The sequence below is a fragment of the Onychostruthus taczanowskii genome, unplaced genomic scaffold, assembly GCF_017590055.1.
Source record: "Onychostruthus taczanowskii isolate IOZ18803 unplaced genomic scaffold, ASM1759005v1 scaffold34, whole genome shotgun sequence".
NCBI classification, from domain to species: Eukaryota; Metazoa; Chordata; class Aves; order Passeriformes; family Passeridae; genus Onychostruthus; species Onychostruthus taczanowskii.
Genome location: NW_024500794.1, coordinates 3,360,565 through 3,375,979, shown reverse-complemented (window position 1 = coordinate 3,375,979; position 15,415 = coordinate 3,360,565). Strand labels below are relative to the sequence as shown.

Here is a 15,415-nt window from a genome sequence, read left to right as displayed (position 1 = left end):
AGCAATTTTAGCACTCACTGGCAAAAGTGAGCTTGGAACTTGCCTATCCCCACAAACAGTCTGAAAAATTATTAAAAATTAATAGCTAATTCTTGATACATTTCAGAAACTGCTTAATTCTAGCAATTAGTTTGAGCTGTCAGGATAGTGAAATACTATGGCATGAACTTTCACTTTGTATCATTGCTGAGCAACCAAACCTGGAACTGAAATGCTGCTCCCCCTCTTAGGAAACAGTTAAAAAAAACCCAACAAACCTTCTTATGAGCATGTGGCATGTCAAATATTATTTGTAGAAGCTATTCAGTAAGTAATTTCAAATAAGTAAAATGCAAAGAAACCGCAGGATGTTCACAAACAATTTTCAAATAGAAATGGAAGAGGAATTCATTAAATAAATTATTTGCTATAAATTATTCACCTACCTCTAATCTTACTACCACTTAGACTATAAAATTCATGCCATAAAAGATACAGGATTCATGCCATAAATGATACAGGATACATAACAAGGCATCATTAACTTATGCATTTCGCAATGCTGCTTTATTTTGACTGTACAGTTATACATGCATTATTATATATTATATATATACACATGCATTAAGACAGCCTTTTGACTTTAATGGACTTTGAATGTAATATGTTTCTCTTTTTAAAGCTAAGAGGAGGAGACCTAGTCTGATTTTAGCCTCTAAGTTGATTTTGAGCTTCAAGGCTGAATAACTCTTCAAATCTGAGAGAATAATCCAAGCTGTACTCTGAGCAAAGCCAAAATGAATGGAAGCCTTACACAGTTCACTAATTTAATGAGATTTCCACACCTTGGGCCCATTTCACATAAATTCACAATGAGAGGTGGACACTCCTTTGTGTGCATCAAGCCACACAGTGAACATTTTCGTACAGGTGAAAGGGGTGAGGAGAAGCTGGAAGCAGATCACCGGCAGGAGACACAGTGGCCTTCTGGGACCCTCTGGCCAGCACTGGATCACAGGGCCAGCAGCATCCCCACCTGAATCACTTTTACCCTTCTGCAGCTGCAAGAGAAGCTGACATCTGTGCCTTGGCCAGAGGAACAAAATCCATAAAACCCTCTAAATTACACTATAAAATTAATTTCAGCCATGAAAACAAAATCCCAGAAAGGATTCTTACTTGTAACCAAGGATGAAAGCAGCTTTTTCTCCTTGTTGGTGTTCTGATTTGTTCTAAGTGACAGCTATATTCCACAACTTGTTTGATCTCCAGCAGTTGTTTTATTATTTTATATCATAACTGTTTATTTTTAATTAAAAGTACAATGATTGTCACTGAATTTTTCCATTTGTGGAAAACTGATACACGCTGTCATTCTCTGGTTATGGAGAAAGAGAATAAAAAAGGATTCTTGCAGTTGTCAGAAGAATCTCTCAATTATCTCCTAAGCAAATTTTATTGCAGTGAGTTGCAATTAATGCAACTCCTCACCACCCATGCATGTTTTTACCCCTTGGAAAGGAAAGAAGAGTTGGTTTAGCAGAGTTTCGTCATCCTGACTGACTCATAGCAGGCTCAGTCAGGCTCATCCTCAGCCCAGTGGATGTCAGGTGCATTTGTCCAGCCCAGCCCAGCAGCCCTACACACAGTGTTATTACACACTGGTATATCCACAGACCTTCTGAGTGCTTGAAAAGACCCCCAGAGGAGGCAAGAGCATGGGGTCCACTCAAATAAGAGACCTCTTGAAGGGTCCAGTCCCAGTCCTGACACACAGACCTCAAAGCTAAATAAGCTTTACCACAGCAGCTTCTACATCAAACACAGGAAGAATAGCTGCGGCTCTGCTGACAGGACTGCTTCCACTCTTGCTTATTGCCAACATAAATTCACATCAGCTAGGCTGTTTAAAAAGAGCCTGAGGGAATTGTGTGCTTAATTCCCATAGGTATCTTATAAAATCCCAATTGTAACAGACAATGCTCTATTTTTTCCTATTTTCAGGGTGAAGCCACACCATAGGTAGAGAGCGGATAAGGAAGAAGGGCTGCATTAGACATGATGGAGACCAAGGCTCCCTAAGCAATGAAGAAAATACTTCAAAATGCCTGAGGACCAGATTCACTCTTCTCTATAGGAGCGCCCTGGCTAGCACACCACCACCATGCAGGGCAAAACTCACACAGAAACAACTTGAAGGCAGGACAGTCACGGTTCAGACCATCCTAGGCCTCCCAAACGAGCCCTGATCCGATCCTGATTAGCCCTGGCTGATCCTTTAGCAGAACCCAGTCGGGAAAGATTTCCTCCAAAGTGTCCCCAAGGCACAGATGGGTTAAGATTGCCACCAGTGTCACAGTGCACCCAGCATGTGAACAGGCAGCAAACTGGAGGTGAGGAGGACAGATACCTTGCACACAGCACAGTCCCCTCACCAGTGACCCCAAGGCCACCCCTCTGGGGGTCCCATGCAAAATATTCATCATGATGGTGGTCAAGACAAGGATGAGGGAAGAACTGCATTTGATTTAGTCGCTGCAGATTTTCTCTGAAGACTCAAAATTGATAACCACCCATGAGCCACAGCCACGAAAACTCAGAATGAAAAGTATTCAGCAAGCCACTGATTAAATCAGTGGCCAGGCAGCATTGTCCAGTGGAGCAGGCATGGGCTAGCAGTCAGGAGATGCAGGCTCCAGCCCCAGGTTGCCTGGGAGTCCTGCATGACCATGGCAAAGGCGCCTCCCATCTCAGGGCCTCAGTTTTCCCCATCAGCTGCATGGTGATCTACATAACATGGCTGTTACCTGAGTCAGTGAAGAGAAAGATTATACAAGGATTAGCATTAAAAAAGTGGGTGGGCAGAGTGCAGCATAGATAGGAAGGGTTCTGAAAAATACATGGGCCTCTGTCTTCATGTTCCTCATCTCATTCCACAAAGTGGTTACTAAAAGCAAAAATAGTATGCTCTCCCTACAAAGGCAGCACACAGCAGACACATATATTTAGATCACTGTGAAACAAATACTGACTTTTGTCCAAGGTAGGAAAAAGGTACCCTGTGCTACAGAGGGGGAGAAAGACAAAGACTACTGAAGTCACCCTGAAGCAAGAAAAAGGAAATAATCCAGACCTCTGGGACAGATTCAGCTGTGGTATAAACACTGATGTTAGCCATATTCAAGAAGGTCAGGAATAAATGACAAAGCTCTCACGAGCCTGACCTGGAGGTCCATCAGGTGCTAGGTGCATACAGGACAAGCACTCATCTTCCTGCATGTCAAATGAGTAATTTCAAACCCCTAAATAAATGGTAGGACACTGCAGCAGAAACAACCCTCAGGAAGGACAGGACAGAACACCTTTTCAGTAATTTTATTTTGCAGCTTTTTCGGCTTGCATAGCTATCCCCCTTGCCCAGATGAGGATGTCACATGCTGCTTTTCCTCTCCCAGGAGACATCAATCTGTCACTAGGGCCACTCTCTCGACACTATCCCCCAACATGTGTTCTCTAGCCCTTCTGCTTTCTCGGAGCACAGAAATGACAGCACAGAAACCCAGTGGCAGCAGGTGGGAATGGAGCCCACATCAAAAAACCAACAAAAAAAGCAAAAAAAATAAAGAGCTTCCCCAATCCCCTGTATTTTCCCTTACATGCATAGCATCACTGCTGCTGAATTGCAGCCTCAGAGAAAGGAAAGAAAGAGGCCCAAAAGGCAGCTAGGAAACCCACCGTCCATTGGCTTCCCTCCACACGAGGCGATCGGACTCCTTCTGCTGCAGTGACTTGGCAAGCACACCTCGCTCTGACTCAGCACCTCGCCGGCACCTCCTGTCAATTATTCCCACAAACTGCTGACGCCGGAAGGGCTATTTGCAATTAGGATGCAACACAAGCCGGTGGCGGTGGGATGCCTCAGCCCCCCCACCTTCACCTGCAGCGGTGCCCTCGCTGTGAGCCCTCTGGCTCAGAGCTGGAGCTCCCAGCGAGGGTGAAGCTGTGGGGAATGGGGCACGTAGTGCAGGAGGGCTGGAGGATGGGGACCAAAGGGGTGGGGGAAGCCTGCCTGTGCTGTATCTATTCTATGCATAAACAGACAACTGCTGTCAATGTGGCAGCTGAAATGAAGACTTGCAAAAGAAAAAAAAAAAAAGGCAAAAAAAAAAAAGGCAAAACAGCCACTGGGAATAAGGGCGAGAGCAGCGAGAACAGATGAAACTACGCAAAAAAGCTACAGTAGAGCTAGCACGGAGCATTCCCCAAAGAACAAGCAAAGCACAGCCTTGCTGCAGCTCCATGCAGCTGAGATGCACAAGCCTGCTCTCCATGTCCCAGGCATTTCCAGCACAGGAGAGGGAGGCGCTGGTTGCGGATGAGTCCCATAATAAGGGCCCAGGGCGCAGCAGCTGTTTCAGGGGCAAAAGGAAGGGCTGCCCTTGACAAGCCAAGGACATGACGATTCTGCAGACAGACTGAGGCCATTCTGTCCCTCTGCCAAGTAGCCAAGGTCCTCCCAACCTCTCCAAGTCACTAGCTCACACAGCCAGAAAGCCAAGCAGGTCTGCACACGAGCAGCTCCACAGCCAATGGAAATGTTCAGAAAACAAACCCCATCAAACAGTGAAGATCAACCACACAGTTAGTTATGGAAGCAGCCCAGAAATCACACAAGCTCAGCAGTGCCCTGCAGAAGCCCTTCACTAAAGCAACCCACCTTCCACCCATCCCTATCTCCTTCCCCAAGGGTCATGGGGAGCTCCAGGCCCCCTTCACTGGCACAGGCAGTGAAAGGCAGCAGAGTGAGTGATGCATTTCTTGCAGGAGCTTCCAGGGACCCTTTAACCCAGAAGCAGGCCTGCATTTGCTGAGATATCACCTCCAAACCAAACATTTCAGAGTGCAGCTAATGCTGATAGACCACATGGGAGCACATGTCAGAGCAGGTGGTGTGAATCTGGAGCACAAACTCCCAGAAGCACTTTGGGTTCGATGCAGTGAAGTAGTCCCTACAACATGATTCAACAGCCTCTTTATATAGCCATACCAACCAACAGTGTCCAACATGCCTTGCAGTCTGTGTGCCCACAGCTGCAGAGTTCATCACAGACTCATGCCCTGCCGGGAAATCCAGTGTGGGTGAAGAGACTGAGACATCAAACTGCAGCATGGGTGATACATACATCTCATCTAGATAGCCAAGGCTATCTAGAGAGGGAGAAAAATTAACTAAAAAACAACTCTCAGTAAAGCAACTTGTATTTCCCAATGGCCTCCTGATCAGGTAAAGAATATCTACTGCATGGTGTGGAGTGAGAGCAAAGGAACAAAGTCAAAGAAAACAGAAAAAAATAATGACTTCAGCAACACATGCAGGAATTAGCTAAGAGTCACAGCAGGCTACAATTCTGCAGCGTCTAAAAGAGTGTAGGTAGGACTTGGAACAACCTGTCCCAGCACACTTAGAAGCTAAAAGCCTGCAACTGATCTAAAGATACAAAGTAACGGTGACTGCTACACAATCAAATTTAACATCCCTGTGAGAAATACAGTAGCTGAATTTTGCATTGTGCCTCTTACATGTTAGAAAAAACAATTAGAAGCAGAAAGGGTCAAAACAGCCTAACTCCAAAAGCAGCGCAACTAAAATTGTTATACTGTATAGTGGTGTGTTGAAGCAATCTCAGCATCATCACTGAGAATGTACTCAGTGTCCTAAACAAAAAACTGCTGAGAAGCAAGAGAGTACATTGTATGGCCAAACAACAGAAACAAGAAGTGATTCAGTCTAAACAGTTGCTTCATAAAATGATAGATAGGACTGAAAGCAAAACTGAAGGCCAACTGCAAAAGCCAAAACCCAGTCATTTCAGTGCATTTAAGAGACAAGTCCAGAAGTGCAGAACAGTTGAAGAAAGAAATTTCTCAAGTGGCTGTAACTAGCAAAGACCAGCAAACTCTTGCTAGGTCAGGTGGTTCTTGAAGTTGGCGTGCTCTTCATCAGGGAGGCTACAGGCTAACCTGGAAGTGTCAGCAGGGCTTGGTTAAACCAGCCCAGTACCCTAAGCCCATAAAAGTACACAATAAGAGACAAACCAGCTTGATCTCTGCTCAGGGGAACTTGTGGCCCTGCAATCCACTCTAATTTTGGAAGGAAAAGGACAGGACAAAGTAATTAATTTTCTGTCACTTCAAAGTGCACCTGCTAAACTGTTCTGGGCAGGATGCCAGTCCACTGCCAGACCTGTCCCCTGCTTGCCTGGCGTGGGAACTCCTCCCCTTGCCTTGCCCCCAGCAGGGTTCAGGCCAGCTGAGGTCAGGCTGAGTCCGGAGCTGCTGCCCCACTCCTCAGTGCCCAAGCCCAGAGGCATGGGAGCCCCTCTCCCCCTGCCCTTGCTCTGGCCCTGATTACAAGGGATTACCCCCAGGTTTCTAACCAGTTCTGGGGTGGTTTAATCTATTCCTTAATATCTGGAAGAGAGACAGGAAGCTGGCAAAGTGATTTGGGCTGGCTGAGACAAAAGAAGATTGAGAGAGACTTCCAAGGGATCTGACAAAGCTCAGCAAGTGGGCAGCATAATGCAGGATGAAATTCAACATTACCAAACGGACAGTAATAAGAACTTGAGAGAATAATCTGAACTACTCATATACCATGGGGCTCTAAATTAAATGTAATCGCTTGAGAAAAATATCTTGGTATCACTGTGAACGGCTCAATGAAAACATCTGTTCAACATACAACGGTGGTCAAAGAAGCAAGCAAGCTGTCAGGGTGTCTAAAGGCACAGGCCAAAAAGAAGGATGCTGGAAGTATTCTAATTCCACCATGAACACTGAAAGTGCACCCTCAGCTGGAATTGCTGTGGTTACTTCTGCAGGCACATTTGAAAATGCAGAAGGCAGAGAAAGGTTTTGTCATTCACCAGTCAAAAATGCTTAATGGTTAAACACTGTTAAAACTGAGACAATTTAACTTGGAAATGAGTTAAATAGAAAGAAATTATCAAATGGGAATGAAGAAATGAAACAGGTACATCTCTGTGAGTTTTGTTTTCTTGTGGGCTTTTTGTGTTTGTTAGTTTTTTCAAGAGAAAAAAAGAAACGTTGTTCAACATAACTGAAGAGCAGGAAACATGACCAGACATAAGGAAAATATTGTTATTTTCCTTTTCTGTTTTTACTTTTTCTGGTTCTTTTAAGCACAGCCAATAATTAACTACCAGGAATGATTAGCCCAAGTTGTAGTCAAGTCAAGAGCTCAGCAGAAATCACAGAAGCCCGTGCATTTATAAGAATACTGGGAACATTCACAGATACATCAGATAGAACAAAAAAAACCCCAAAAAGTAGAATGAAAAAAGCATGCTTCCAGGCACTAGCCAACTTCTAATTAGTGGGGATTAGGAAGTAATCCCCCCAGTGGGCCTGCAGAGAGGGTGTGCCAACCACTAGCTCCTGGCAGAGGCTGTTGGTGTGCCAGGCAGAGGGAGAGCTGAGCCTGGAGCCCACCCGCAGCCCCTCTGCTCAGGAGGCCGAGGGGTTGGTGTGTCCAGGGCCATTGCACACCCACCCTGCTGGACACAGCTGAGGACACGGCACCAAGGGGGCTCAGTGAGCCCAGCTTGCCTGGCTCCTTGGCAAGGGGGAAGTTTTACGTCTGCTGCTTTGCAAGTGGGGGGGCTTGCCTGAGGAAGGGGAGGAGATGGATGCTTTATTCGCTATGCAGTGGTGGAAGGAATACATATGACTTAATTCATTTTATGGCAAGGAAGTGGAGTGAGGATATGCTATAAAATTAAGGGAAAATTGGGTTTTGTAGGCATTGAAGTCCACAGCAATGAATACACCAGCCTACTCCTAGGGCAACCTGTAGCACAGACATGACACCAGACTCCTCTTTGCTAAATGTCTGGCACCAATTTCTCACTGAGGAGGTTTTGGCACCTCCCATTGGAGCATCCAGATTTGGCCATGGCAGCAGAGACCAGCGGGCTGACCTGGCCCAGGACTGCTTAGACAGGCTGCTGCAGAAATGCATCACAGATTGTAAACAGGGTGTCATTGCCTCCCCACAAACAACACTCCTGCCTTCAGCACTCCTGGTAAAATCAAAGCCCAGAGGTAACTGGAGTAAGTGGAATTCAGACATTGGCTTTCTCCTGCTGATGCTTGTGAAGCAGAAGCTCATGTTCTCATAGCTAGGTTGGCTAATGAGAGTATGAGAAAATAACTGCACAAGTTTTTGTCCCTAAATAAGCAATCTGATCAGCATAATACCAAAATTACACTTGAAATTAGCTTCATGCAGAGATGCAAATGTACAAGTACTGCTAGGCTGCCAGGAGTAGAGCTGTGGCTCTGCACATGCACAAATAATAAGGGACTAAGCTCAACCTGCTAGTCCTGTTCTGATTTCTCCAGTGACTGTTCCAGAAGGGGAAACAAATATTAACAAATATTTGCTGTATTTCTTAAATAGAAACTTGACTTTTTCAGTACAATGCTCTGCAGCACAATGAATAAGGAAAGAACAAGGGCAGTGCCACATACGCATGTACGTGGTGTTTGCATACATGTGTCAAGATGGCAAAATTAATGGGCAGAGACTGTGCACAGGTACCACCAACTGCAGCAAGCTGGTTTTTATCACAGTTCTTTTTAACTGCCCTGTACAAATAAAAAGCAGCAACCATTAATGCTTTACTGAAGATACTTCCAATAAACCAAAACTTACCAAACATGGGACATTTTGTAAAATCATAACTGTGTTTCAAAAGAAAAACAGGGAGGAAAAAAATAAAAAATACAGAAACATCCAATTTAATCATCTTTGGGATGAAAAATGTTGACTTTTCACATCAAATTATCTTTTTGCTTAGGGTACTTCCTTGTATTATAACAATACAACTCCCCAAAGAAACAAAATATCAGTGTCCTAAGACGGAATTTCTCTCAAAAACTTCCTTTCAAAACCATCAAAGGATTTGAATTCTACTTACATTTAGAATGAAGCCAAATGCCTCAATCCTGATGAAATAGAGCAGCCCAGCTCAAGCAGTGAAAAAAAAAAAACAAAAAGGCAGAAGCCAGGACACAAGTGACATCCAAAACCAAAGAGATGAAAACTTGTAAGAAAAAAAAATCAAAAAAACACTTAAAAGTTCACTCTGCAGAGTTAAAAATTATGTGCTTTCTCCCTGGTGCACAAGACATGAAACAGTTGCAAGAATAAAATAGGGAGGCATATGACCAGAAGCCCTGTAATTGTGACTTCTCTAAAGGAGAGGCTGGGCAAATGTCCCACCTTACAGCAAGAAAATCATTTCATCTCTGCACACATCAGTCTTCCATGCTATAAATCAAACTGACTACCCTCACAAAGTAAGTTTGGAGACTCTCAATTAGGTAATGTTCATAAATAACTATACAAACACAAGGTAGTAATAATCAGAGAACTGTCTTTGTTACAGTGCTGTCTGTTAAACAACCAGGAGCTAAATTTTTCTCTGAACACTTACAAAAGGGAAGGCAGCATTAATGCTCCAAAAGGAGGAAACTACAAAGAACAGATTTTCAGTGCATGCACTTCTCCTTGAAATAAACTGTGTTAAAAGCACTTTACTTAAAAAGCACGATGATAGTAGCATCCTGCTAAATATAGATGACTCACCACAATTTAGTAGTGAACATCCCTAAAGAGGACCATTACATTATTGCTTAACCTGCTGCATAAATTTAAGCATCCTCCTGTGGTTACAGTTTGTTCCAAGACACTCAAGATTACTACCAGCATCCACTGACCTTCAGTGGGTCACAAGGTCTCTCTGAGTCTTGCTTCCTCCATCTGTACTATTGGTACAAGAATAAAAACACTACTCCCCCAAAAAGGCAGGAAAAATAACTCCTAAGTTTCCTAAGTTAAAGAGTTGTTTATACCATACTTTGTATATCCATATTACTACTGAGCAACTAAATATAGCTGCTCCTGAGGCACTCTGAGATCCCTTGAGAACAGAATCTTATAAAAAGAAAATTGCAGTTTAGGCAATACTGAAGAAACAGAGATAAAGAATTGGTTTCCAAAATAAGGGAATGATGCCCACTTCAAAAAGTAGTTAATGCATCTGTGCCTACCGCTGGGGACCAAGGTCAGGTCGCAAGCAAAATGATTTATCTACACGTCACAAAACCACACAGCTTGACACAAATGGCAATCTGTTCCAAAAAAAAACAAAAAAACAAAAAAACCTGCAAAAGCATGGAAGGGAAAAGGACTGACACAGTACTCCCTTTCTAGGGCTGAGGAGCTGGTGCAGGGCTGGGAAGCACTGGTGGGCAGGACAAGGGTGCTGCAAGGCCAAAAGAGTTTCAGGTGTGAGAACCTCGGACCGACAGGAGGGCGACTCCAAAATGTCATGTGAGGAGTTGTAGACCTGCTGTTGCATTAATCCACTACAGCCAGGCACCCTCATGCCCTGGTCTTGCAAGATCCATCTGCAGTGGACTGTAACACACTGAAATCTCACCTGTTGCAATTCTGTGTCACAGGATCCAAACACCATGCAGTTAAAAAACACGTCAGTTCTGCACTCTGACTGTACCCGATGTGTGATTTCTACCACATTTGACAATTTGCAGGATGCTATTTCTGGAGACATAGGAGGATTGATTAGCAATCCCAGGTTTGGTTTCAAAGCTCTAAAGAGAATTCCCTCCTATCTTTCCCTAAATTTCTCCTGAGAAAATATTATTTCCACAAAAAATTATTATGCTTATAATGTTTTAGAGGGAAGACAAAGATGCTGCCCTTTGCCCAAGACCATTAAACATGGATACAATAGGCCCAGAAAATGGGCAACTAGCACCAGTTACAAAGAATAATTGTCATTCTACAAATTGCAAAACAACATAAGAAAATGGCACTATAGTAATTGACTTAAATATCACTATGAAGTCTAATTTTATTTATTGTAGGTATAAAGTGTGAGAATGATGAAATGACCTCCAACGTCTTTTTTCCCCAACTTTCATTTTCTTGGCACTAACTATTTTGCCTGATTATACACTCTTACAGTTTCAGATCCTTCTACTTTTAAATCTTACTTTTTAATTTAGGAATCACTTTGCATATGACCCCTCATTTTTCTTCTATCTTCTAAATCAGTCTGAAATCTCAAAAAGGGGAAAAAAAATTTAAAAATCACTCTTCCTAACCATACTTGGCAGCCCAGAGCAGAAACACACTTACTAACCTTCTGCAAATGTTGTTTAGAAAAAGCTCTCCCAATTTAATTTCAGCTTTCCTGGATGTATGTCTGTTCTTTATCCCTTACAGTGTTTTCTTTTCAAATTCAAGAACTACTGAAAATATGGCCATGCTGTGTACCACAGAAATAACTGTGTACCACAGCTATTTTCATCTACCACCATCTTCCAAAGACTTTTCCTAAGACAAAATAAAAAAGCCAAGCTTGAGACATAAGTGTTTCATTCAGGTACCTATGAAGTCTTAAAGGAAATTGCAAGAAAAACCATTACACTATTGCAGATAAATATTTCATGGAAAAGTGTATTTTCACACCTAGTTCTCTTCAGTGTCACTGTCCCTGTGTGCCCTCAACCAAAAAAAAAAGTAAAGTAAATATTGAATAAATCTTTCTGCTTAAAAGGATTATTAAATACCCCTTCAATTTTACCTTATATCTGATTATTTTTGTATGTTTTTGCAGTGATATCACATCAACAGAAGGACTTCGCCACTTATATTCCTCTTACTGGAGCAAGTCCAGTAACTCCATAGACATTTACACCTTTGCAATGTCTGCAGGCAAAAAACCTGTAGCATTAAGAACCTGAAAATAATTGAACTTGCTTACCAAATTGGGAAAAGGATAAAAGTCAATAGTAAGTGTGAAGTATGAAAGCTGAGATTACTTCTTTCAACTTAATGCTAATAAACTTTATTTTTTTCCCATAATTCATCTCTTTGAAGTCAGCAGGTGCAATTTCCACTTAATGCATAAGACTCAGACTCCCAAACATTTTCTGAGGACAGCAATGCAGGGTGCATTTGAGGCTGAGGCATTTGTGAAAAGTTCATCTATCCATCACAAGACTTGTTTCTAACCAAGTCCTGGGTAGAGGGGAAAGCCTGCTGTGCCTCGCAGGGCAGTGACAGCTTGGCACAGCCACCCAAGCAGCAGACTCCACCCAGATCCCGACTGTGAGGAGGTTTCATCTAGACCTTGCTGAGACATCTCTGGTCTTCTCATGGGAGATCCCATTGTTTCTTACTTTCCTCCCACTGTGTCAGGGATCTCTTGCAGCAAGTTTCCCAGGAGTAAAGGTGGCCCAGCTGCCTCAAAGCTGTGGGCTGCTCACTGCTGAGGTGAGCTCTGCAAAACTGCTTAGCGAGTCTCTACAATAAAGGCCAGGCCTTAAGAAAATTGCCATGTGGACCTCTGTAAACCATAACCGAGCAGGCTGCTCTAAAGTTTAGCATTACTTGAAAGGAGGCATTGCCACCTGATCAACAGATGAGTCTGAACATCTTGCACTTGGTAGCTTCTTCTGCTGCCCTTAATGCAGCACCTCCTGGTGCTCCCCGGCAATGCACTAGGTGATGTGAGTAGCATCTGTCATATGCAATTTGTTTCCTCTCCGCACAGAGACCAGGGAACACACCTTATTTCGGAAGGGCTATAGGGGGCGGGAGGTGCTGGAGTCCCCACGTCCCCGGGGGCAGGCAAGTATCTTAGAGCTGAAGCGGTGCGCCGTGTGCCTGGAAGGAGGAGGCAGAGGAGAGGATGGGGGGGACACAGGCGGCTCTGAGCAGCCTGTCACCATCTCTGCGGAAAGTTCCCTGCTGCCTCAGGGCCTGAGGGATAGACCAGAGTTTTCCACACAGGTGAGCTTACCAAGGTGCTAGGCCCAGACAACTGAGCCTAACGTGAAGCCCAGTTTCAAGCAAGTTTTACGGCACCGTAAAAAAAAAAAAATTCAATAAAATATGTATATATAAGAATAGTAGGGAGGATGGTGCAGCGGAGGCAGCAGAAGGAGCCGAGCAGAGCAGCGCTCCTTCCCCACGCCTGCCTGCAAAAGCACTCGCCTGCCGCCGCATTCCCGAGCATCACCGGCGGGACCGCAATCAAAACTTCCCCACGCGCGGGGCACAGCCGTGGCACCGGCGGCGGCGACCCCGCGGCCCCAGGGCGATGCCCCGTGCGCGGGTGCCGCGCCCCGCTCCGCCCGTGCAGCACTCACCTCTCAGGGCCAGGAGCGCGGCCAGGGCTGCCGGCACCCACCTCCCGCCGCCGCCGGGAGCGGGCCGCCGAGCCCTGCCTTTCCCCGCCGCCGCAGGTGCCGCCGCCGGTGGTGCCGCCGCCGTCCCGGGACCGCCCGCTCGCGGCGAGGCTCCGCCGTGCCCCAAGCCCCGGTCGCCCGGGGAGGGCGGCAGGCGCGGCGGCCGGACCGAGAGCGCAGCCTGGCGGCCCCGAGCCGCCCCCGCAACCCGCCGGGCTGCGGCTGTCACCCCCCGCGCGGCACCGTCCCGGCGCGCAGCGGCACGTCCCACCACCCTCCTCCTCTCTCCGCGCAAATTGGGGGTTCCCCCTTCCTCCCCTTCCCCGCCAACCCGGCGCCGCTGCATCCGTAGGGATGCTACACGGGCCAGGGCGAGGAGGTGCGGTCCAGCGCAGGGCTGGAGACTGCACCCCCACCGCTCCTCCGGATCATCGCGGCAGCGTGGGGGCTTCTTCTTTCCGGAGCCTGCCTACAGCTGCATTGAAGACGACAGCGGCAGCACACAGCAAAATATTTGGGATGGTCTGCGTGGGACTGGTCACCGCTGCAGAGCACGGTATAAACACTGCAAAGGTATGAACCACCCTAACTCCGCCATGCAGGAGCCTGGGAAACACGAGCCTTCCACACTCCTATAAAACCGACCAAGGTATCTCCAAAGGGTGTGAGGCAGTTCTTGGAGTTGGAAAACTGCAATACTGTGTAATGCAGGAATCGCCAACAAGTTGTGTCACAAGCTTAAGCCAGTGCAGTTCTTAAGGCTGCGCAGAAAAATTAATCAGTTGAAAATCAGCACACATCAAGTGTGTATGTAGAGGGTAGAAAAGGAGGAAAGGAGCCCTTTATGAATTTAGGGTGATCTTCTGGGGAAAGGATAGAGCAGAAAGCTCTATCACAGAGCTTTTTCACAGAATTATTCCTCGCGCACAGCCAGCTCCCTGTCCAAGTCTGATCACGGTAGTTTTGCTTTGTGAAAATAAGCAGTTTGACAAGGAAAACTCTCTAACAATTCTGTCAAATGTCCAATTGCTTCATCCCCCCCACTCAATGTTTCCTCCCCACCAAAGCACAGCTATTGCAGCCTTTGCATCCTGCAGGCAGCAAATCCATCTTGTCATGCTTCTCCCCACCTCCTTCCCAGCCACAGTCTCTGGGAGCATCCCCCTGCCCAGACTACCCTATTGCTCAGCACTGTTCAGGTTTCTGCCTCCTCAGTTGCCTCAAAAGGTGATCTGACCTTCACATGGCTGCACTAGGCCTGTGAAGAGGGGTGGGGGAGTGCTGCACCCAGGAGTGAAGATGGCAAGGAAAAGTCTCAGGGGTAGAAAAACAGAAATTACTTTAAGAACCATGAAAAAAAAGCAAGCTGGTCACCATAATAACAGTATGTGGAAAGCTAACTACCATCTCATCAGCCTTGGTTAGCCTAGTTTAAGCTCTGCCTTGCCCAGCATCAAGCTTTGGCTAACTTCTGTCAGAAGACTAGGTAAAAATGTCACCCCAGCAGTCCAGGTTTACCAGTTAGCTTAGTTCTGAAATAAAACTACTAACTCTGTTTACAAGTAGCAATGGTTGACCTACCCTTATCAGGCAGCAAAATTGCTCATTGCCACATGGGCTGGGATTTCATTCAGCAAGTGGTGGCTCAGAGAGGAGAGAAGGCATCACAGAGTGACTCAGGGGATGTACCCTCTGGTACCCTCTTTTCAGGTTGGTCTGATGCCTGCTGCATGTTCTCCAACATCAAACCTGATGATACAGGTGCTCTGGCAGTTCTAGCACTCTTGCAAAGCACCCTCCACCCCAGCCCTGCCATGAGCAGGCAGACTAAAAGAGGGTTTTGCTCCATTAAGGAGCCAGCTCTTGGCAAAGGCTCAAGCAGCTGAAGCACAACACTTCAGAAAAGCATCGAAGGGAGAGTCATAGCCCAGCTGTTCCCCTCATTGTGTGGCAATATGGGAACTGAAGTTTTCTCAGACTCTCTTGGACCGCTTCTCTTTGCTCCAGCTGACCTGCTGCATTTTTTCATCAAGCAAAGAACAAAGGAAAATGATGATTTTATGATCAGAAGCAGTTCCAGGAAACCTCCATCCTTGTGCATACACACAGTGACCATCTTGAGGAATAT

At 45.7% G+C, this 15,415-nt stretch overlaps 1 protein-coding gene across 1 annotated transcript in view; it reads right to left on the bottom strand.

Moving 5' to 3' along the window:
* The window catches only part of IGSF11 (immunoglobulin superfamily member 11), a 104,792-nt gene extending 91,473 nt beyond the window's left edge, over positions 1-13,319 (bottom strand). The window contains exon 1 of the mRNA XM_041411091.1: positions 13,249-13,319. The gene's annotated coding sequence lies outside the window, so the exon portion shown is untranslated. The remainder of the gene's footprint in view (positions 1-13,248) is intronic.
* Between the last annotated feature and the right edge of the window lie 2,096 nt (positions 13,320-15,415).